At 46.6% G+C, this 15,519-nt stretch overlaps 1 long non-coding RNA gene and 1 pseudogene across 1 annotated transcript in view; one reads left to right on the top strand and one right to left on the bottom strand.

Annotated features, from left to right (window-relative positions):
• Positions 1-574: 574 nt before the first annotated feature.
• Positions 575-15,519, bottom strand: part of LOC111097386 — an 18,540-nt gene continuing 3,595 nt past the window's right edge. Inside the window, exons 2-5 of the long non-coding RNA XR_005354501.1 lie at positions 4,555-4,693; positions 3,663-3,797; positions 2,361-2,549; positions 575-1,955 (exon numbers count right to left, since the gene is read on the bottom strand). This is a non-coding gene — a long non-coding RNA (uncharacterized LOC111097386). The remainder of the gene's footprint in view (positions 1,956-2,360; positions 2,550-3,662; positions 3,798-4,554; positions 4,694-15,519) is intronic.
• On the top strand, positions 12,602-12,700 carry LOC119869897 (annotated as a pseudogene).

Genomic DNA, 15,519 nt, shown 5'->3' with positions numbered 1-15,519 from the left:
AGTTCAAAGGTAATAAAATGCTAGAATCAGATCACCCCAGAAGTGTATGCTCTAAAGAATACATATTTTCCTTCGGAGACTGACAGAAATCTTATTTTGCTTATTCTAAATATCCCTACAATTTTTTAAATTTAATTAATTAATATATTTATTTATTCATATGGGAGAGAGAGAGAGACAGAGAGAGAGAGACAGAGAGAGAGAGAGACAGGACGGAGAAGCAGGCTCCATGCCAGGGGCCCGACGCGGAACTCGATCCCGGGACTCCAGGATCGCCCCCTGGGCCAAAGGCAGGCGCTTACCGCTGAACCACCCAGGGATCTCCTCCCTACAATTTTTTTATGAAGATTTTATTTTATTTTTTTTAATTTTTTATTTATTCATGATAGACAGAGAGAGAGAGAGAGAGGCAGAAACACAGGCAGAGGGAGAGAAGCAGGCTTCATGCCAGGAGCCCGACGCGGGACCCGATCCCGTGACTCCAGGATCGCGCCCCGGGCCAAAGGCAGGCGCTAAACCTCTGAGCCACCCAGGGATCCCCAAGATTTTATTTTTTAAGTAATCTCTACACCCAGTATGGGGCCCAAACCCCTAACCCCAAGGTCAAGAGTCACATCCTCCACTGACCGAGCCAGCCAGGTGCCCTACAATTCTTAAAATAAATATTCATTGATCACCTAATGTATGCCAAGGATGTTTATAGTCAGAGTGGATTCAGCAGTAAATGGGAAATACACGACCCCTTGTGAAGCTTAGTTTTAATGGCAGGAGAGACAAAGAATAATTAAGTAGACCCTATGTTATGTTGATTCATGATAAGGAATTTGAAGAAAAACAAAAGAGAAAGATATAAAGGGAATATGAAATGGATTATACTCTTCGTTATGTTGTCCATGGATGTTATCATTGAGAAACTGACAATTGAGTCTGCATAAATATACACACAGGCACTTCTGCAGACGCACATACACAACTCGATTATGCACACACAGAGGACACAGACACACATGCACTTCAAACATACACACAGACACACAGAGACACTGATACACCTCAAAATACACACACAGAAATCACTCACACACGTATACACAGACACAAACATACCTCAGACGTACACACAGACCACAAACACAGAACACACATATATACACAGATCAAAGAAATACACACACAGCATAGACACACAGAGAGACTGCAGACATAAAGGCACATGCAAATACAGAGACACACATGCCACAGATACACAACAAACACATTCATACATACTTACATCACAGCCACACAAGATGAGGCATTTTCCATTGGCTCCTCATGCTGGGAGGAGCTTTGCTCTGGGAAGACTGGGGCCCTACTTCTCAGGACAAATAAACCCAATAACCCAGCAGAAGGGAAAAGTCAAAGTGCCCTGTGACTCTGGCCTACTTTCTGTCATGTGAGCCGCCTTTTGTTCCCAGCCACTCACGTCACTGTCCACCTATCCCAGCTGCCCTGGCCAGCAGATCCCAAAATCTCTCATTCCAGATGCTGGCCTGTGTCTGGAACAGTAGTTTTGTCCATACTCAGACTGGCCATCAGGGAATGGACAGGAAAGGTGGAAGCATTTCTCAGCCTTTGGAAGACAGGATGCCAAGACAGGTGAGAAGAGAAGTGGATTCACCTCAGAAGAGTATGGGAATGAAGGAGCAGGAAGCAAAAAAATGGTGGGCTCTGAAGTCACAGGCCAATGTGGGAGGCCCCAGTGTACTGCTAGGAGACTCTGTCCCTGGACCCTGCCCTGAGAGCCCCATGAGGGGCTCATAGGACATACTGGGAGCCCCCAAGGGTGCTCAGGAAGTTCTTCCCATGCTCCTGGGCCCATCCCAATCCAGTGAAACATCCTTTTGGATACTCCAGCTCCTTCTATCCAGACTTTGGACTGCCTGAGGAAGCTCCTGATATATCTTCCTGGGGCCCTGCGTGTGAATGAAGGGACCTGGTCATGGGGAGCCAGGGTCCCCTGTATGGGACAGCTATGAGCTTGACTGCCGAGCTCAGCAAGTGGCTCAGTTACCATCCCCTTTCCCAAAACAGAAAGATGAGAAGAGGAGGTGGGGGAGGAAGATAGGGAGACAAAGAAAAGTAAGAAGATGGAGGAGATCGAGGGGGAAGAGGAGGGGAGCAAGATGGGAGAAGGAAGATGGAAGGAGGAGGAGGGGAAGGAAGATAGCAAGAGGACCATGGTGGGGAGGAGGATTGCTGGGAGGAGGGCGGGTGGGGGGCGGAGGGAGAAGAAGACAAAGGAAGGGGAGGAGAAGGAGAAGGAGGGACTGGAGCAGGTGTTATGGAGAGGGAGGAGGTACACAACAAAGTACACTGACCTGGTGTCTTACATGACAGAAGTTCATTTTCTCACAGCTCTGGAAGCTAGACATTGGAGATTGAGGTGTGGGTAGAACCAGTTCCTTCTGAGAACCCTGTGTTTGGTTCATGAGTGGCCGGATCCCCGCTGTGCTCTTGGTCTCCTGTTTGTGTGTCTGAGTCCTAATCCCCTCTTCTTACAAAGGCACCTGTTGGATTAGAGTCCACTCCAATGGCCTCATTTTATCTTAATGATCTCTCTGAAGACCTGATATCCAAAGACAGTCACATTTGGAGGTACTGAGGGTTAGGAAATGAACATACAACTTTTGGGGGGGACACAATTCAGCCCATCACGCCCTGTGAGTATAGGCATCTAACTATGAAGAGTTCAATCCCCCTCCCCGAAGGCACCACAGCCTGAGCCTGGAGCCATCTGGTGCACATGATCCCTTCATTGGAAATCTCAGATGAGGAATCCCAAGGGCAGAGCTGACCACCAGGAGCTTCTTACTGAAGGCGGGATTCAGAGTGACCACGGAGGAACAGGCAGGGCCGGACATTTGACATGCAAGATGGCCACAGAAAACGCCTACCTCTGTCTTCATATTGGATTCTCCCACAGACAAAAGTTGAGTATTGTGATCCCTCCATGTGACACAGTATTGTGATTTCTCCAAGAAGCTGAGGCTCGTGGGGGAGGAGGGCCATGCACACCTGGGCATTATCCCTCTACGTCATGCTATGCTATCATCTTGTTGCAAATGCCCAGCTCTCAGGCGTGGCCTGGTGCAGGTGATACCAGCGATGCCTGGAGCAGAGGGCTGTGAGCCAGCCAGGAAGCCCCGAACCCCCTGGGAGTCCTGGCCCCGTCTACACTGGCCATTCATACCTGGGACTTACCATCTAGCTGCACACAGTGATGGTGTTTCCTACAGGCCCCTGGCTGTGTTTACCAGCTCACACTGTATGAACAAGAGATGGCATGGCCTGGAATTTCTCTGTTTCCTTGAGAAGATTCCCCTGCTCACCCCTCCTGAGTCCCACAGCTGGTCGGCCTCTCTGGAGCTTCTGAAAGCTGTAATTGGCCAGATAATACACACCTTCCTGGTGGGAACAGAGGTGCAGGAGGGACAGGCCATGGACAGAGACCGGGGGAGGAGAGATTGCTGGGACCCCATCTGGAAGGAGAAGTGGTTAATCTTCAAGGGCCATGTCATCAAGTTCCCCTTCTGTGGTCAGTCACCTTTCAGACATCAGCCCTTGGCTTCCTACTGGGGCTTCCTCTCTGTCCTGTGATACCAACACACCATGACTCTTACCCCAAAGATGTTGCCACTGCTGTTTCCCCTGCTGTGGACAGGTGAGTGGGCCAAGGGGAGGAGGCCAGGTAGGCAGGGGCTGCCACTGACCCTCAATTCCCTGCAGGGTCCCTGGCTCAGGATTCGAGTTTCCATCTGCAAGTGGAAGAGAGCGTGAAGGTACAGGAGGGCCTGTGTGTACGGGTGACCTGCAAATTCTTCTACCCCCAAAATGGATATACTGCCAATAACCCCGCTTACGGCTACTGGTTCCGGGAAGGGGCCTCTACGTCTCAGGATGCTCCAGTGGCCACAAACAACCCACTTCGTAAAGTACAGGAGGGGACCCAGGACCGATTCTGCCTCCTTGGAAACCCCCTGGAATATGACTGCTCCCTGGAGATCAAAGATGCACAGAGAAGGGACTCGGGGACATACTTCTTCAGGGTGGAGAGAGGGTCTTATGTGAGATATAATTACCTACAGAACCAGCTCTCCGTGCATGTGACGGGTAAGAATGGGGCCAAGAAAAGGACACATGCCACATGCATGGGTCCTGAGGGTTCCTGTGGCAGGGCTAGGAGGGGATCCCTAATTTCCATCCTGTCTGGGGAGGAGATGGCTGGCCTGCGGGTAGAGGCTGCTTCTAGGGGCACACTCAGGTGCCATCTCCAGAATCTCTGTCTCTCTCTTCCTCAGCCTTGACAGAGACACCTGACATCCACATCCAGGGACCTCTAGAATCTGGCCACCCCAAGAACATTACCTGTAGCGTGCCATGGGTCTGTAAAAGGGGGACACCCCCCACATTCTCCTGGTTTGGGGTTGCCTTCACCTCCTGGGGCTCCAAGACTCCCCACTCCTCTGTGCTCACCCTCACACCAAGGCCCCAGGACCACGGCACCAACCTTACCTGTCAAGTGACCTTCCCTGGAGCTGGTGTGAGCACAGAGAGGACCATCCAGCTCAACGTGTCCTGTGAGTCCGAGGCCAGGATGCCAGGGTAACTGAGAGCAGTGAGTGTTGGGGAGGGGGAGGCAGAGTCTGGAATCCTAAGGGAAAGGAAAGAAAACACCTGACTCCACCGCTTTCCTATTTCTAAACTTCCTGGGGGGAAAGTGCCCACAGCTACCTTCCTACCTCTGAAAACAATTGTCTCTCTGTCCAGATGCACTCCAAAACCTGACCATCAGTATATTTCAAAGAGAAGGCACAGGTAAGGTACAACCTCTCCTCTCAGACTGTGGTACAAGTGTTGTCTGTTTCCGCCCCTCAGAGCAGAACTGGGGTTTCAGAGCTCAGGTGGGAGGAAAGCTTAGGCCAGGTATAGGGGCAGCAGAGGTGGGAAGCACCCCACTGGCTCCTCAGCTTACAAATTGGCTTCTCCCCACATCTGACCCTGTTCTCAGTGGGTGAGAGCCTAATGGGTCTCCCTGCCTAATGGGTTTGGCCATCCCCCAGCTATGCTCTCCTCCCAAACCTTGCCCCATTCCCCTTAGGATCTGGACCCTGCCTACTCTTGCAGTTTCCTTCCACATTATAGTGTTATTGTTTAAAACAGTAAGTATAAAATGTGTCTTGGTCTGCTCTGGGCTGCCATAACAAAATACCACAGACTGAGGGGTTTATTGATTTCTCACATTTCTGGAAGCTGGCAGGTCCAAGATCAAGGTGTTAGCCCATTTGGTTTCTGGTGGGAGCTCACTGCCTGGCAAATGGCTGCTTTCTGGCAGTATTTTCTCTCACACAACTGAGAGAGAGTTCTCTGATGTCTCTTCATATAAAAGCACTAATTCCATCCTAAGGCCCCTACTCCCATGACCTCACCTAACCCTAATCACCTCCCAAAGGCCCATTCAAATACCTCCAAATACCACCATATTGGGGGTTAGGATTTGGACATATAAGCTTGAAGAGAACACAATCTAGTCCCTAGCAAAACTGAATAAAAATAAAATAGCGTCCAGTAGCTATGTACCTCCCCTCTTGGCTATCTTTCCAAATATAATTTACACATCTATGTTTTAAAACACACACATATGTACACACCATACTATATGCACTGATCTGCCTTGTTTTCATTTTTAAATTTTTTTTTTAAATTTCTTTATTCATGAGAGACACAGAGAGAAAGAGAGAGGCAGAAACACAGGCAGAGGGAGAAGCAGACTCCTCGCAGGGAGCCTGATGCGGGACCTGATCCTGGAACCCGGATCACGACCTGAGCCGAAGGCAGGTGCCCAACCACTGAGCCACCCAGACATCCCATTTTTTTAAGTTTTTATTCAAATTCCAGTTAATATACAGTGCAATGTTGGTATCAAGTATATAATATAGTGATTTCACATTTCCATACATCACCTGGTGCTCATCACAAGTGCATTCCTTAATTCCCTCTACCTATTTCCCTCATTCCCCACTCCCTCCCCTCCAGTAAACCATCAGTTTGTTCTGTATAGTTAAGCATCTATTTCTTGATTTGTCTCTCTCTCTCTCTTTTTTGCCTTTACTTGCTTGTTTTGTTTCTTAAATTCTACACGAGTGAAATCACATGGTATTTGTCTTTCTTCAATGGACCTATTTAACTTAGCTATATTTTTAAAATTTATTTATTTTATTTTATTTTATTTTTTTTGAGAGAGAGAGAGCATGGACACTTAAGGGTAGAGGCAGAGTGCGAGGGAGAGAATCTTCAGGCAGACTCCCCAATGAGCCCAGAGGCTGATGTTGGACTGGGCTTGATCCCAGGACTCTGAGCCTAAATCAAGAGTTGATCACTTAACTGGCTGAGCCACCCAGATGCCCCTCTCTTAGCTATTATTTTTTAATAAACTTTTCATTGTGGAATAATTTTAGGTTTACATAGTACAGAGAGTTTCCATAAAGCCCTCACTTGGCTTTCCTTGTCGTTGAAAGCCTTAATCCCCATGATGCACTTGTTCCAACTAAGTAAGTGATGTTGATACATTATTGTCTCTATGAGTACATAGGAAAACTTCACTCCTACTGATGACTCCATGGTCTTCCAATTAGAAGTATATTATACCATAAACTACTTAACTAGTCCCCATTGGTGGAAAGCCATGATGTTTCCCGACTTCTGTTAAGACAAATAATACTGCAACAAATAACTTGTACAAACATACCCCATATATGTGCATGTGTCTACAAGATAATTTTCTAGAAAAGTCCCAAATCAAAGGGTATGTTTGTAATTTCAACAGATACTGCCAAGTCATGCTGCATGGAAGTTATTCTGTTTATAATATCAACCTGCTGAACATTTTCATCCCTGCCAATGTCTTAAGTAAATTCACTGACATTTTAACTTAAATTATCATTTTGTAAACAGGTTGTGTATCTTTCATTATGTTTAAGAATCATTTGTATTTCTTTGTGGACTTTTTCTTAATGATTTGGAAAAGCTCTTTTTATATTAAGGAAATCAGCTGTGTATTAGTGGAAAGGATTTATTTCCAGCTTAATAATGGCCTTTTGACTCAGCACATGGTGTTTGTTAGACAAAAACATGTTTTTTTGAGGGGAGATGTTGGCATTCAGTGGCATACTGGAGTTGGCTCTTGATGGCTGGCAAGAGTCAACTCTGTACATGTTTTCCCAATTCTGGGTTCAGCGACATCTAGTTGGATGCTTGAAATTGGCCAAGAGGTAAGTGTTTACGCTAAGGAAATTGGCAAATATTGCAAATCAGAACTTTTTTCTTCCCTCCCACTTCCTAATGAGTTGGTTGTTAACATTTACCAGTAAACCACTGTTACACATATCAATATTTCCTTTCATATCTTGGTCTTTCTCCAATCTAATAATATTTTTTGAATGCTCAGTAGCCTCATAGGTCAACACTCTTAGGTCAACCCAAACATAAACATTCACTCAAGCCTTACAGGACCATCTGTTTTTTTTCCCTGAGCATGCAGGGCCATTTCGCACCCTAGGTACAGCTGCACTTTCTGTGCCTGCCTCAGCAATGTCCTTCCATGTCAGCTCCCCACCTGTCTCATGCTCCACTTTAGTCTCTCCTCCTCCAGGAAGCTCTCCCTGCCCTGACAGTCTCACTGAACTCCCATCCTCAAGGTTTCCCCAGCACAATGTACCCCCATCACAAAACACATCAGACTGCTCTTTGATGCCTGATTTGGGGTATCTCACTCACAAGACTGTGAGCTCTCATACACACCTAAATTAGACAGATCTTAGTGAACAAAGAAAGATTGAATGCACAAGGGCCTCTTGGAAAGGCTAAAGCACCTGCTCCCAACCCTGTCCCCTTGGGCTGATTCCATAATCATGGGGTCCAGTCATGTGGTGGAAGAGAAGAGACAGATTTACATGATGTAGGGAAAGGAGAGAGACCGAGAGACAGAGAGAATACCCCTAGTGAGAGCCAGGGCTTAACTTTCTCTCTGTCTTGCCAGGAACTGAGGCTCTGGGGAACGATTCGTCTCTCCTACTTCAGGAGGGCCAGGCTCTGTATCTGGTCTGTATTGGTGACAGCAACCCTCCTGCCAGCGTGAGCTGGACCCGGGGTAGCCTGACCCTGAAGTCCTCACAACCCTCAAATCCTGGGATCCTGGAGTTTCCCCGGGTGGAACTGGAGGATCATGGGAAATACATCTGCCGAGCTCAGCACATGTTGGGCTCCCTGGAAGCATCCCTGAGTCTACTTGTGAAGAGTGAGTTGGAACACACCTGCGAGGGCTGCCTGGGTCCTGGGGAGAGCGGCCTCCTCTGATCCTTCTCCTGTCTTCCCACAGACCCTCCAAAGCTATTTGGTCCCTCTTGCTCCTGGGAGGGTAAGGATCTGCACTGCCACTGTTCAGCTCAATCCCAGCTGCCCCCCTCTCTGCACTGGCAGCTGGGGGAGGAGCTGCTGGAGGGGAACTATAGCAACACCTCCTTGACCATCACCTCCAGTGCTGCAGGGCCCTGGGCCAACAGTAACATGAGCCTCAGTGGACCACTGGACTCAGGCCTCAGACTCAGCTGTGAAGCCTGGAATTCGCACGGGAAACAGAGCACCACCATTCTGCTGCTGCCAGGTCAGGGGGGTATAAGGGTAATGCCCAGGGAGATGGTAGTATGATCCAGGATTCTGGAAGAAATTGAGGAGAGAAGTGGCTCTGACTCAGGCAAAAGGGCACTTGAGGTCAGATTTGTCTATAGATTGTCAGGGGAGGGGTTGGGGGAACCGGAGGCTAGGATCACATAGAGGGGTGGGGGACAAAGAAGCCAGCCCTGGGTAGAAGTGGGCACAGCCCTGGGCCATGGATTCCAGAAGGTTGGATGCTCAGATGCCTGCCTAGTAGGATTGGAGTTTACCCCAGATCTCTCACCTGCAGGAAGACTGGGGCCCAGGACATGTGTGGTTCAGGGGGCCATCTGGGGAGCTGGTATCATGGCTCTGCTTGCTCTCTGTCTCTGCCTCATCATCTTCTTCGCGTGAGTGGTGGCCCCAGTTTGGGTGAAGGCCTCATGAGGTTGGGTGGGGAGGGGACTCAAGGAATCCCTCATTCTCAAAGCACAGAGCTAAAGAAACCTGACTAGGTGATGAAGCCAGAGAGGAGGCAGTTCGTCATCCTGATGCAATTCATTGAAGCAGCATCAGGAATTTAGCCTCCTGACATCATGGCTGTGGCTAGGGTTCCCGCCATCAGGAGGAGGGAACACGTGGTCTCTTCCTGGTCTCTGCAGCCAGACAGCATCCCTCATGCTCTGCCTCAGTTATCCTTCCAGGCTCCCAGCAGTGAGCAGCCAGGCTGAAGGGCCCTGATCTCTCTCCTCAGAGTGAAGACCTACAGGCAAAAATCAACCCAGAAAGCAGTGCACAATCATGGTGTCCATCCAGCATTGGATACCATCTCCCAGGTGAGTGGCCAGGGCATCTTTCATCTTTCTATCTGGTGTCTTGGGATGAGCCATGGGGCAATTCATGACTGTCAGCATGCCAAAGGATAAGTTCCTCACCGACTTCCCAAACTCAGTTCTTCCTCAGGATTTCTGGCTGCACTCAACTCAGAGACCTGAGAGCCATCCTTTCCTCTCCCCTCTCCTCCACCTACCACAGCCAGTGATGGACCGAGTCTCACTCATTTCCCTTTTAGCAAAGCTTTTTTTCCTTTTAGCCCCTTCCCTACTGAGCCCTTACTGTCTCCCTTCTGGGTCACTGGTCTTGCCTCCACCACTCCATCTCTCCACCTCTCCGCCCAATCTTTGGGCAAGAAATTCCCCCAAACAGCTGCCACCCCTGTGCTTGCTTCCCACTATCTAGACCAGCATGGTCCAAAAGAAATATCATGTGAGACACATACGTAGCTTAAAATTTACTAATGGCCACATTTAAAAAGTAGAAAGAGGGATCCCTGGGTGGCGCAGCGGTTTGGCGCCTGCCTTTGGCCCAGGGCGCGATCCTGGAGACCCGGGATCGAATCCCACGTCGGGCTTCCGGTGCATGGAGCCTGCTTCTCCCTCTGCCTGTGTCTCTGCCTCTCTCTCTCTCTCACTGTGTGCCTATCATAAATAAATAAAAAAAAAATTAAAAAAAATAAAATAAAATAAAAAGTAGAAAGAACCATGAGATCAATTTTAATGTAATGTATTATTTAACCCAATATGTTCAAAATATTATTTCACTGTCATCTCATCAATAATCAATGTACAGATTATTAATGAGATAATTTACATTCTTTCTTCTTCTTCTTTTGGTACTAAATTTTTGAAATCCAGGTTTTATTTCATACTCGTGGCACACCTCCTTTCAGAATCGCCACATTTCATTTGCTCTGTAGCCACATGTGGCTAGGAGCTACCGTATTGGACAGTAGTCCAATTTCCTCAGTCTGGTGTTCTGTGATCTGTCCCCTCCCGAGTTCTCCAGCCCACTTCCTGCCCCTGACCACAAAATTAGCTCCTTATCCCCAGGCAAGGCTTATTCTCTGTGACTTTGTGCCTTTGCATGCATAATTTCCTGTGACCTCCCCATTTGCACTGGCCAGACCCTAATCCCCTTTCACTCTCCAGTTTAAATATTCCCTCCCCTATGCAGGCAGACTGTCATCATGCCTTCCTGTAATAATCAAGGCCTATCCTCAGCACCCTGTGAGCCCCTGGGCAGACAGGGCAGGTCTCTGTGATTCTCACCCACTTATGGCACCCTGCTTCTATGCATCAGATCACAATTTGCAATTAGATCATTTGCATGTGTACGTGCGTATAGCAATTTGATACTCTCTCGTTGCCCTGAGAGGCTGAGGTCAGAGATCATGTGTGCTGAAGTTTCTTGACTTTGCTTACTCTATTTTCATATCTGTAAAATAAGGATAACAGTTATATCATCCACTGGAGAGTGGGGAAGTTATAAGGATTCAATGCCATTGTGATGAAAATTTGTTAAAGATACAAATGAATGAAAGAGTGAATGAATGAATGGATGGCTGGCTGGCTGGATGGATGGATGGATAAATGAATGTTCAGGAAATGGGCATGAAGTGGCTAAATGAGAAAGTGAACTCCAGACCCCACTTCTCTTCTCCAGACCCAAAGGCCAGCTCCGATGCTTTTCCCTCATTCCACTCAGGATCACCTGAGCAAACCCTGGTCAGACAGCCCCTCAGAGCCCCTGCCCCAAGCTGCGGCCACCTCCCCCTCGGAGAAGGATCAGGAGCTCCACTACGCCAATCTCCGCTTCCATGGACTGAAGCCACACAACTTTCAGGACCAAGAGACAACTGAGTATGCAGAGATCAAGATCCAGAAATGACAACCCCCAACCCGCTCCTGTCACTGGGAAGGCCAGCTCTGACTGGGCAGGACATCTCTGAAAAAATGCATGTCAGGCACTGATTCTCTATGAATTGACTACCCTCTGAACCAAAGTTTATAAATGTGAATGTGACACTCCTTAGAGTGGCTGAAAGTCACAGTTAAGTTCAAACAGCAGGCAAACCACTTCACCTCCCTGTGTTTCCTCCTCTGTAAAATGGGGGATAATATTCATTAGGAACATTGTTCCGTGGGAGAAAAAATGTACCATTTTCATTGTTAGATATATCTCGTGTTAAGTTTCTCTCGGGATGGAGGGAGATGTCAGCTTCTGAACATATACTCTCTCTCTTTTTTTTTTTTTTGGTAGTGAGGGGTGGTTCATGTATTATTTTTAAAAGTAAATCTATTTCTAAATGTAACTCTCTGGTGGGAGTAGGTATTTCCTAATACATATATCTAACAAAAGATTCATCCACAGTATAAAAAGAATATACAAGGATCTTCCAAAAATCAGTAACAAAAAAGGCAGGCAACCCAATAAAAAACGTGAGATATTCAAGGGGCCAATAGGTACATAGAAAGGTGTTTAACTTCAGTAGCTGTCAAGGAAATGTGAATAAAAACCCCAATGCTGTGCCATGGCGTGGCCACCACATTGGCTAAAATAATATAAACAATATAAAGAATATCAAGTGTTGAAGACATTACATTGAATGAAATAAGCCGTCCCCAAAAGACAAATATTGCATGGTTCTAGTTATATGAAGTATCTAAAGTAATGAAATTCTTAGAAACAGCAAATGAGGGAAATAAGAAGCTACTTTTCAGTAGGTAGAGTTTCAGTTCTGCAAGATGAAGACTTTTCTAGAGCTTAATGAAGTGCATATAGTTAACACCACTGTACCATACACTTAAAAATATTTAAGATGGTAAATTTTATGTTGTTTTTTAAAGCAATAAAAAGGAATAATATATAGAGGTTACCAAGGGGTTGGGAGGTTAGGGGTGTGGGTGGATAGTTAATATTTAATGGGTACAGAATTTCATCCATCTAAGGATGGATAATGGTGAAAGCTGCACAATGTGAACATACTAAAGCCATTAATTGTACATCTATGACAACAAATGGTATGTATACTTTGCCACAATAAAGATTTTTTTCTTAGAGCATATCAAATGTGCTTCAGCAGCACATATACAAAAATTGGAAAGATGCAGAGAAGATTAGCCCCTGTGCAAGAATATAAAGGGTTGATGAAGATATGTAGTAACTGGAACTCTCATGCATTACTAAGGGTAGGAAGAGAGAGAATTGGCACAACCACTTGGACAAATGTCACTCTCTACTAACACTGAGCACAGGAGCCAGCAATTTCACTCCAAGGTGTGTCTCCAACAGAAGTGCCTACAAACGTTCACCAAATGTGTACAAGAATGTTCATGGCAGTTCTGATTGCCACAGCTGAAAAATGGAACGTGCCCAAATGCCCATCAACAGTAAGACAGGTAGATAGACTGCAGAGTATCCATGCAGCGGAAGAAGCAAATAAAAACATACAACACATGAGAATCTTACAAACATAATGTTGAGTGAAAGAATGCAGACACAAGAGTCCCCACTATGTGATATCTTTGATATAAAGTTTAGAAATAGACAAAGCTAATCTTTGGTTTTAGAAGTCCAGATGCTGGTTACTGTTGGAGGGTAGTGACAGGAAGGGGCCAGTGGAGACCTCCTGGACTCTTCTGGTAAAGATCTGTATCTTGATCTGGGTGAGTCCACTGCTCGGATGTGGTTACTCTCTGAAACATTTCTGAGTAAAATATTTGTGATTTGTGCCCTTTTCTGTGTGAATAGTACTCTTTAACAAAATTTACATTAAGATTTTAAAGATGGGGTGCCTGGATGGCTCATTCGGTTAAGCATAGAACTCTTGCTTTCAGCTCAGGTCATAAACTCAGGGTTGGGACCAAGCCCAGAACTGGGCTCCATGCTCAGCGAACTCTGCTTCTCTCCCTTTCTTTCTCCCTCTGCCCACCCCCACTCTCGCATGCGCTCTCACTCAAATAAATAAATAAGATTTTTTTTAAGATTTTTTAAAAATATTATCCTCATAATTATCTAACTCTGATTTCTATCAGACTATAAGCTCCCCAGGGCAGGGACAGCACTATAACCGGCCCTATGTTTTCAAAGCCCAGCCTTGGACACAGCACATGAACTGAGCTCAGCAAACCTCTGAAATGCCTTGCACTCGAGTGCAAGGGGACAATGTTCCTGGGCTCTGCTGGGGTCTCCAGCTTGTATTGCCAGCCCAGGGCTCTCTTCTGGACTCCAAATTCCTATGTCTTCTTGAACATCTCTCCCTGAAGCACCATAGGCTCCTCACTTTCAATGCATCCCATACTAGTTCCATATCTTCCCTCAAGTCTGGTTCTTCCCTCCGTTCTCCATCCAGGATGTGGGAAAGTCCATCTGAGGGCATGGCCTCTGATAACCGCCATCTTGTCAAGGAGAATATAATGCTCCCATGCCTGCACTAATTACAACTTCCCGTCAGGGCGCAATTTCTGGTCTGATACTCACTGAGATCTTGCGAAACAGGCCTCTTCCTCTTCTTCAACCTCACAGACTCCAGTTTAGGCTCCTCTCTGCCTGTTCCTCTAAGAGGCCACTGTCTGAACTACTTCCTGAATCTGGTGAGTCTTCATCTTTTCCTCCCCCACTGGAGGCTAGGAGGTCCCCTTGGCCATGGTAAAAAGTGCCCCAAAAGGCAACTACCAGGTCCTGGCCCAACTTCCAGCATGAAGCCTTCTTCCACCCCTTCCTGCCATCCTGGGAAAGATTCTGGAACTCCCTCCTCTGGAACCCTCCACAGACCCTATTCATCTCTAATCAGTGGGTCTAGAGACCATCTAAGTGGTCTTTGTAAAGGGGGTAAGGGACAGTGATTAAATGTTTAAGCCCCTTCATAATAGCCAAAAGATAGAAACAGCTCAAATGCCCATCAATGGATGAATGGATAAACAAAATGTGGTGTATCCATATAATGAAATATGATTCGGCCATAAAAAGACTGAAGCCCTGATACATACCACATGCATGAACCTCAAAAATATGCTAAGTGAAATCCTCCAGACACAAAGCTCACATATTGTATGATTCCATTTATATCAAATACGCAAAATAGGTAAATTCATAGAAACAGAAAGCAGATTAGGGGCTGCCAGGAGCTGTGGAGAGGGTGACTATTTAATGGGTGTAGGGTTTCTTTTTGGGGCGACGAAAATGTTCTGAAATCAGATAGAGGTGGTGGTTACACAGCATTGTGAATGTACTAAATGCCTCTAAATGTTCACTAAATGTTCATAAAATCATTTATGTTATGTGACTTACCTCTTAATTAAAAAAAAATAAAGTTCTTCAAAATCATTCTGCCAGAATTCAAACATCCACTTCACCACTTAACCTGTTGCTACCTCCACTTGCTCCTCTGTCAAATGAGGATAACAACACTCCCTAGTTCACTTGGTGGTTTTAAGAATGCACTGAATTAATGTACACAGGGCAGCACTGTGCCCAGTGTGCAGTGAACGGCTCTGGGAGCCTGGTCAACATGCATTCAGCCAAGGGCCAAACGCTGCCCAGGTCATCATTCAACTGGCCAAACAATCTCTAGGTTTCAACCTGTAGATACATGATGTTGAGTTTTCCACCCCACCCTGATCAGGTGGGTGACTCTGTGTTCTCAGGGAAAGGCCACTCATGTGCAAATGAACAAAAGAGAAGTATAAGGCTTATTTCAAGTCTTCACAGCCAGAGTTTTGTTTCACTTCTCTCTCTCTCATTGCCAGTCTTCATGAGTCACCAAGTTCCTGATCTGTCCCCTCCTTTGCATGTCCAGATCAGGTCTTACTTGACCTTCATTCCTCCAGAACATTAAAACAGCCACCTACCCAGCCTCTTGGCTCCCCATCAGACCATCTGTTCCTCCCCTGCTAAATACCCTTTCGTGTCTGCCCTCTCCCTCCAGATGAGGGGCCAATTCCAGTGAGAGCTACTCAAGAATTTCCACAATCTCACTGTTACCTGCCT

The sequence above is a fragment of the Canis lupus genome, chromosome 1 (genome assembly GCF_011100685.1).
Source record: "Canis lupus familiaris isolate Mischka breed German Shepherd chromosome 1, alternate assembly UU_Cfam_GSD_1.0, whole genome shotgun sequence".
Taxonomy (NCBI): Eukaryota; Metazoa; Chordata; class Mammalia; order Carnivora; family Canidae; genus Canis; species Canis lupus.
This window is presented reverse-complemented; position numbering and strand designations above follow the sequence as displayed.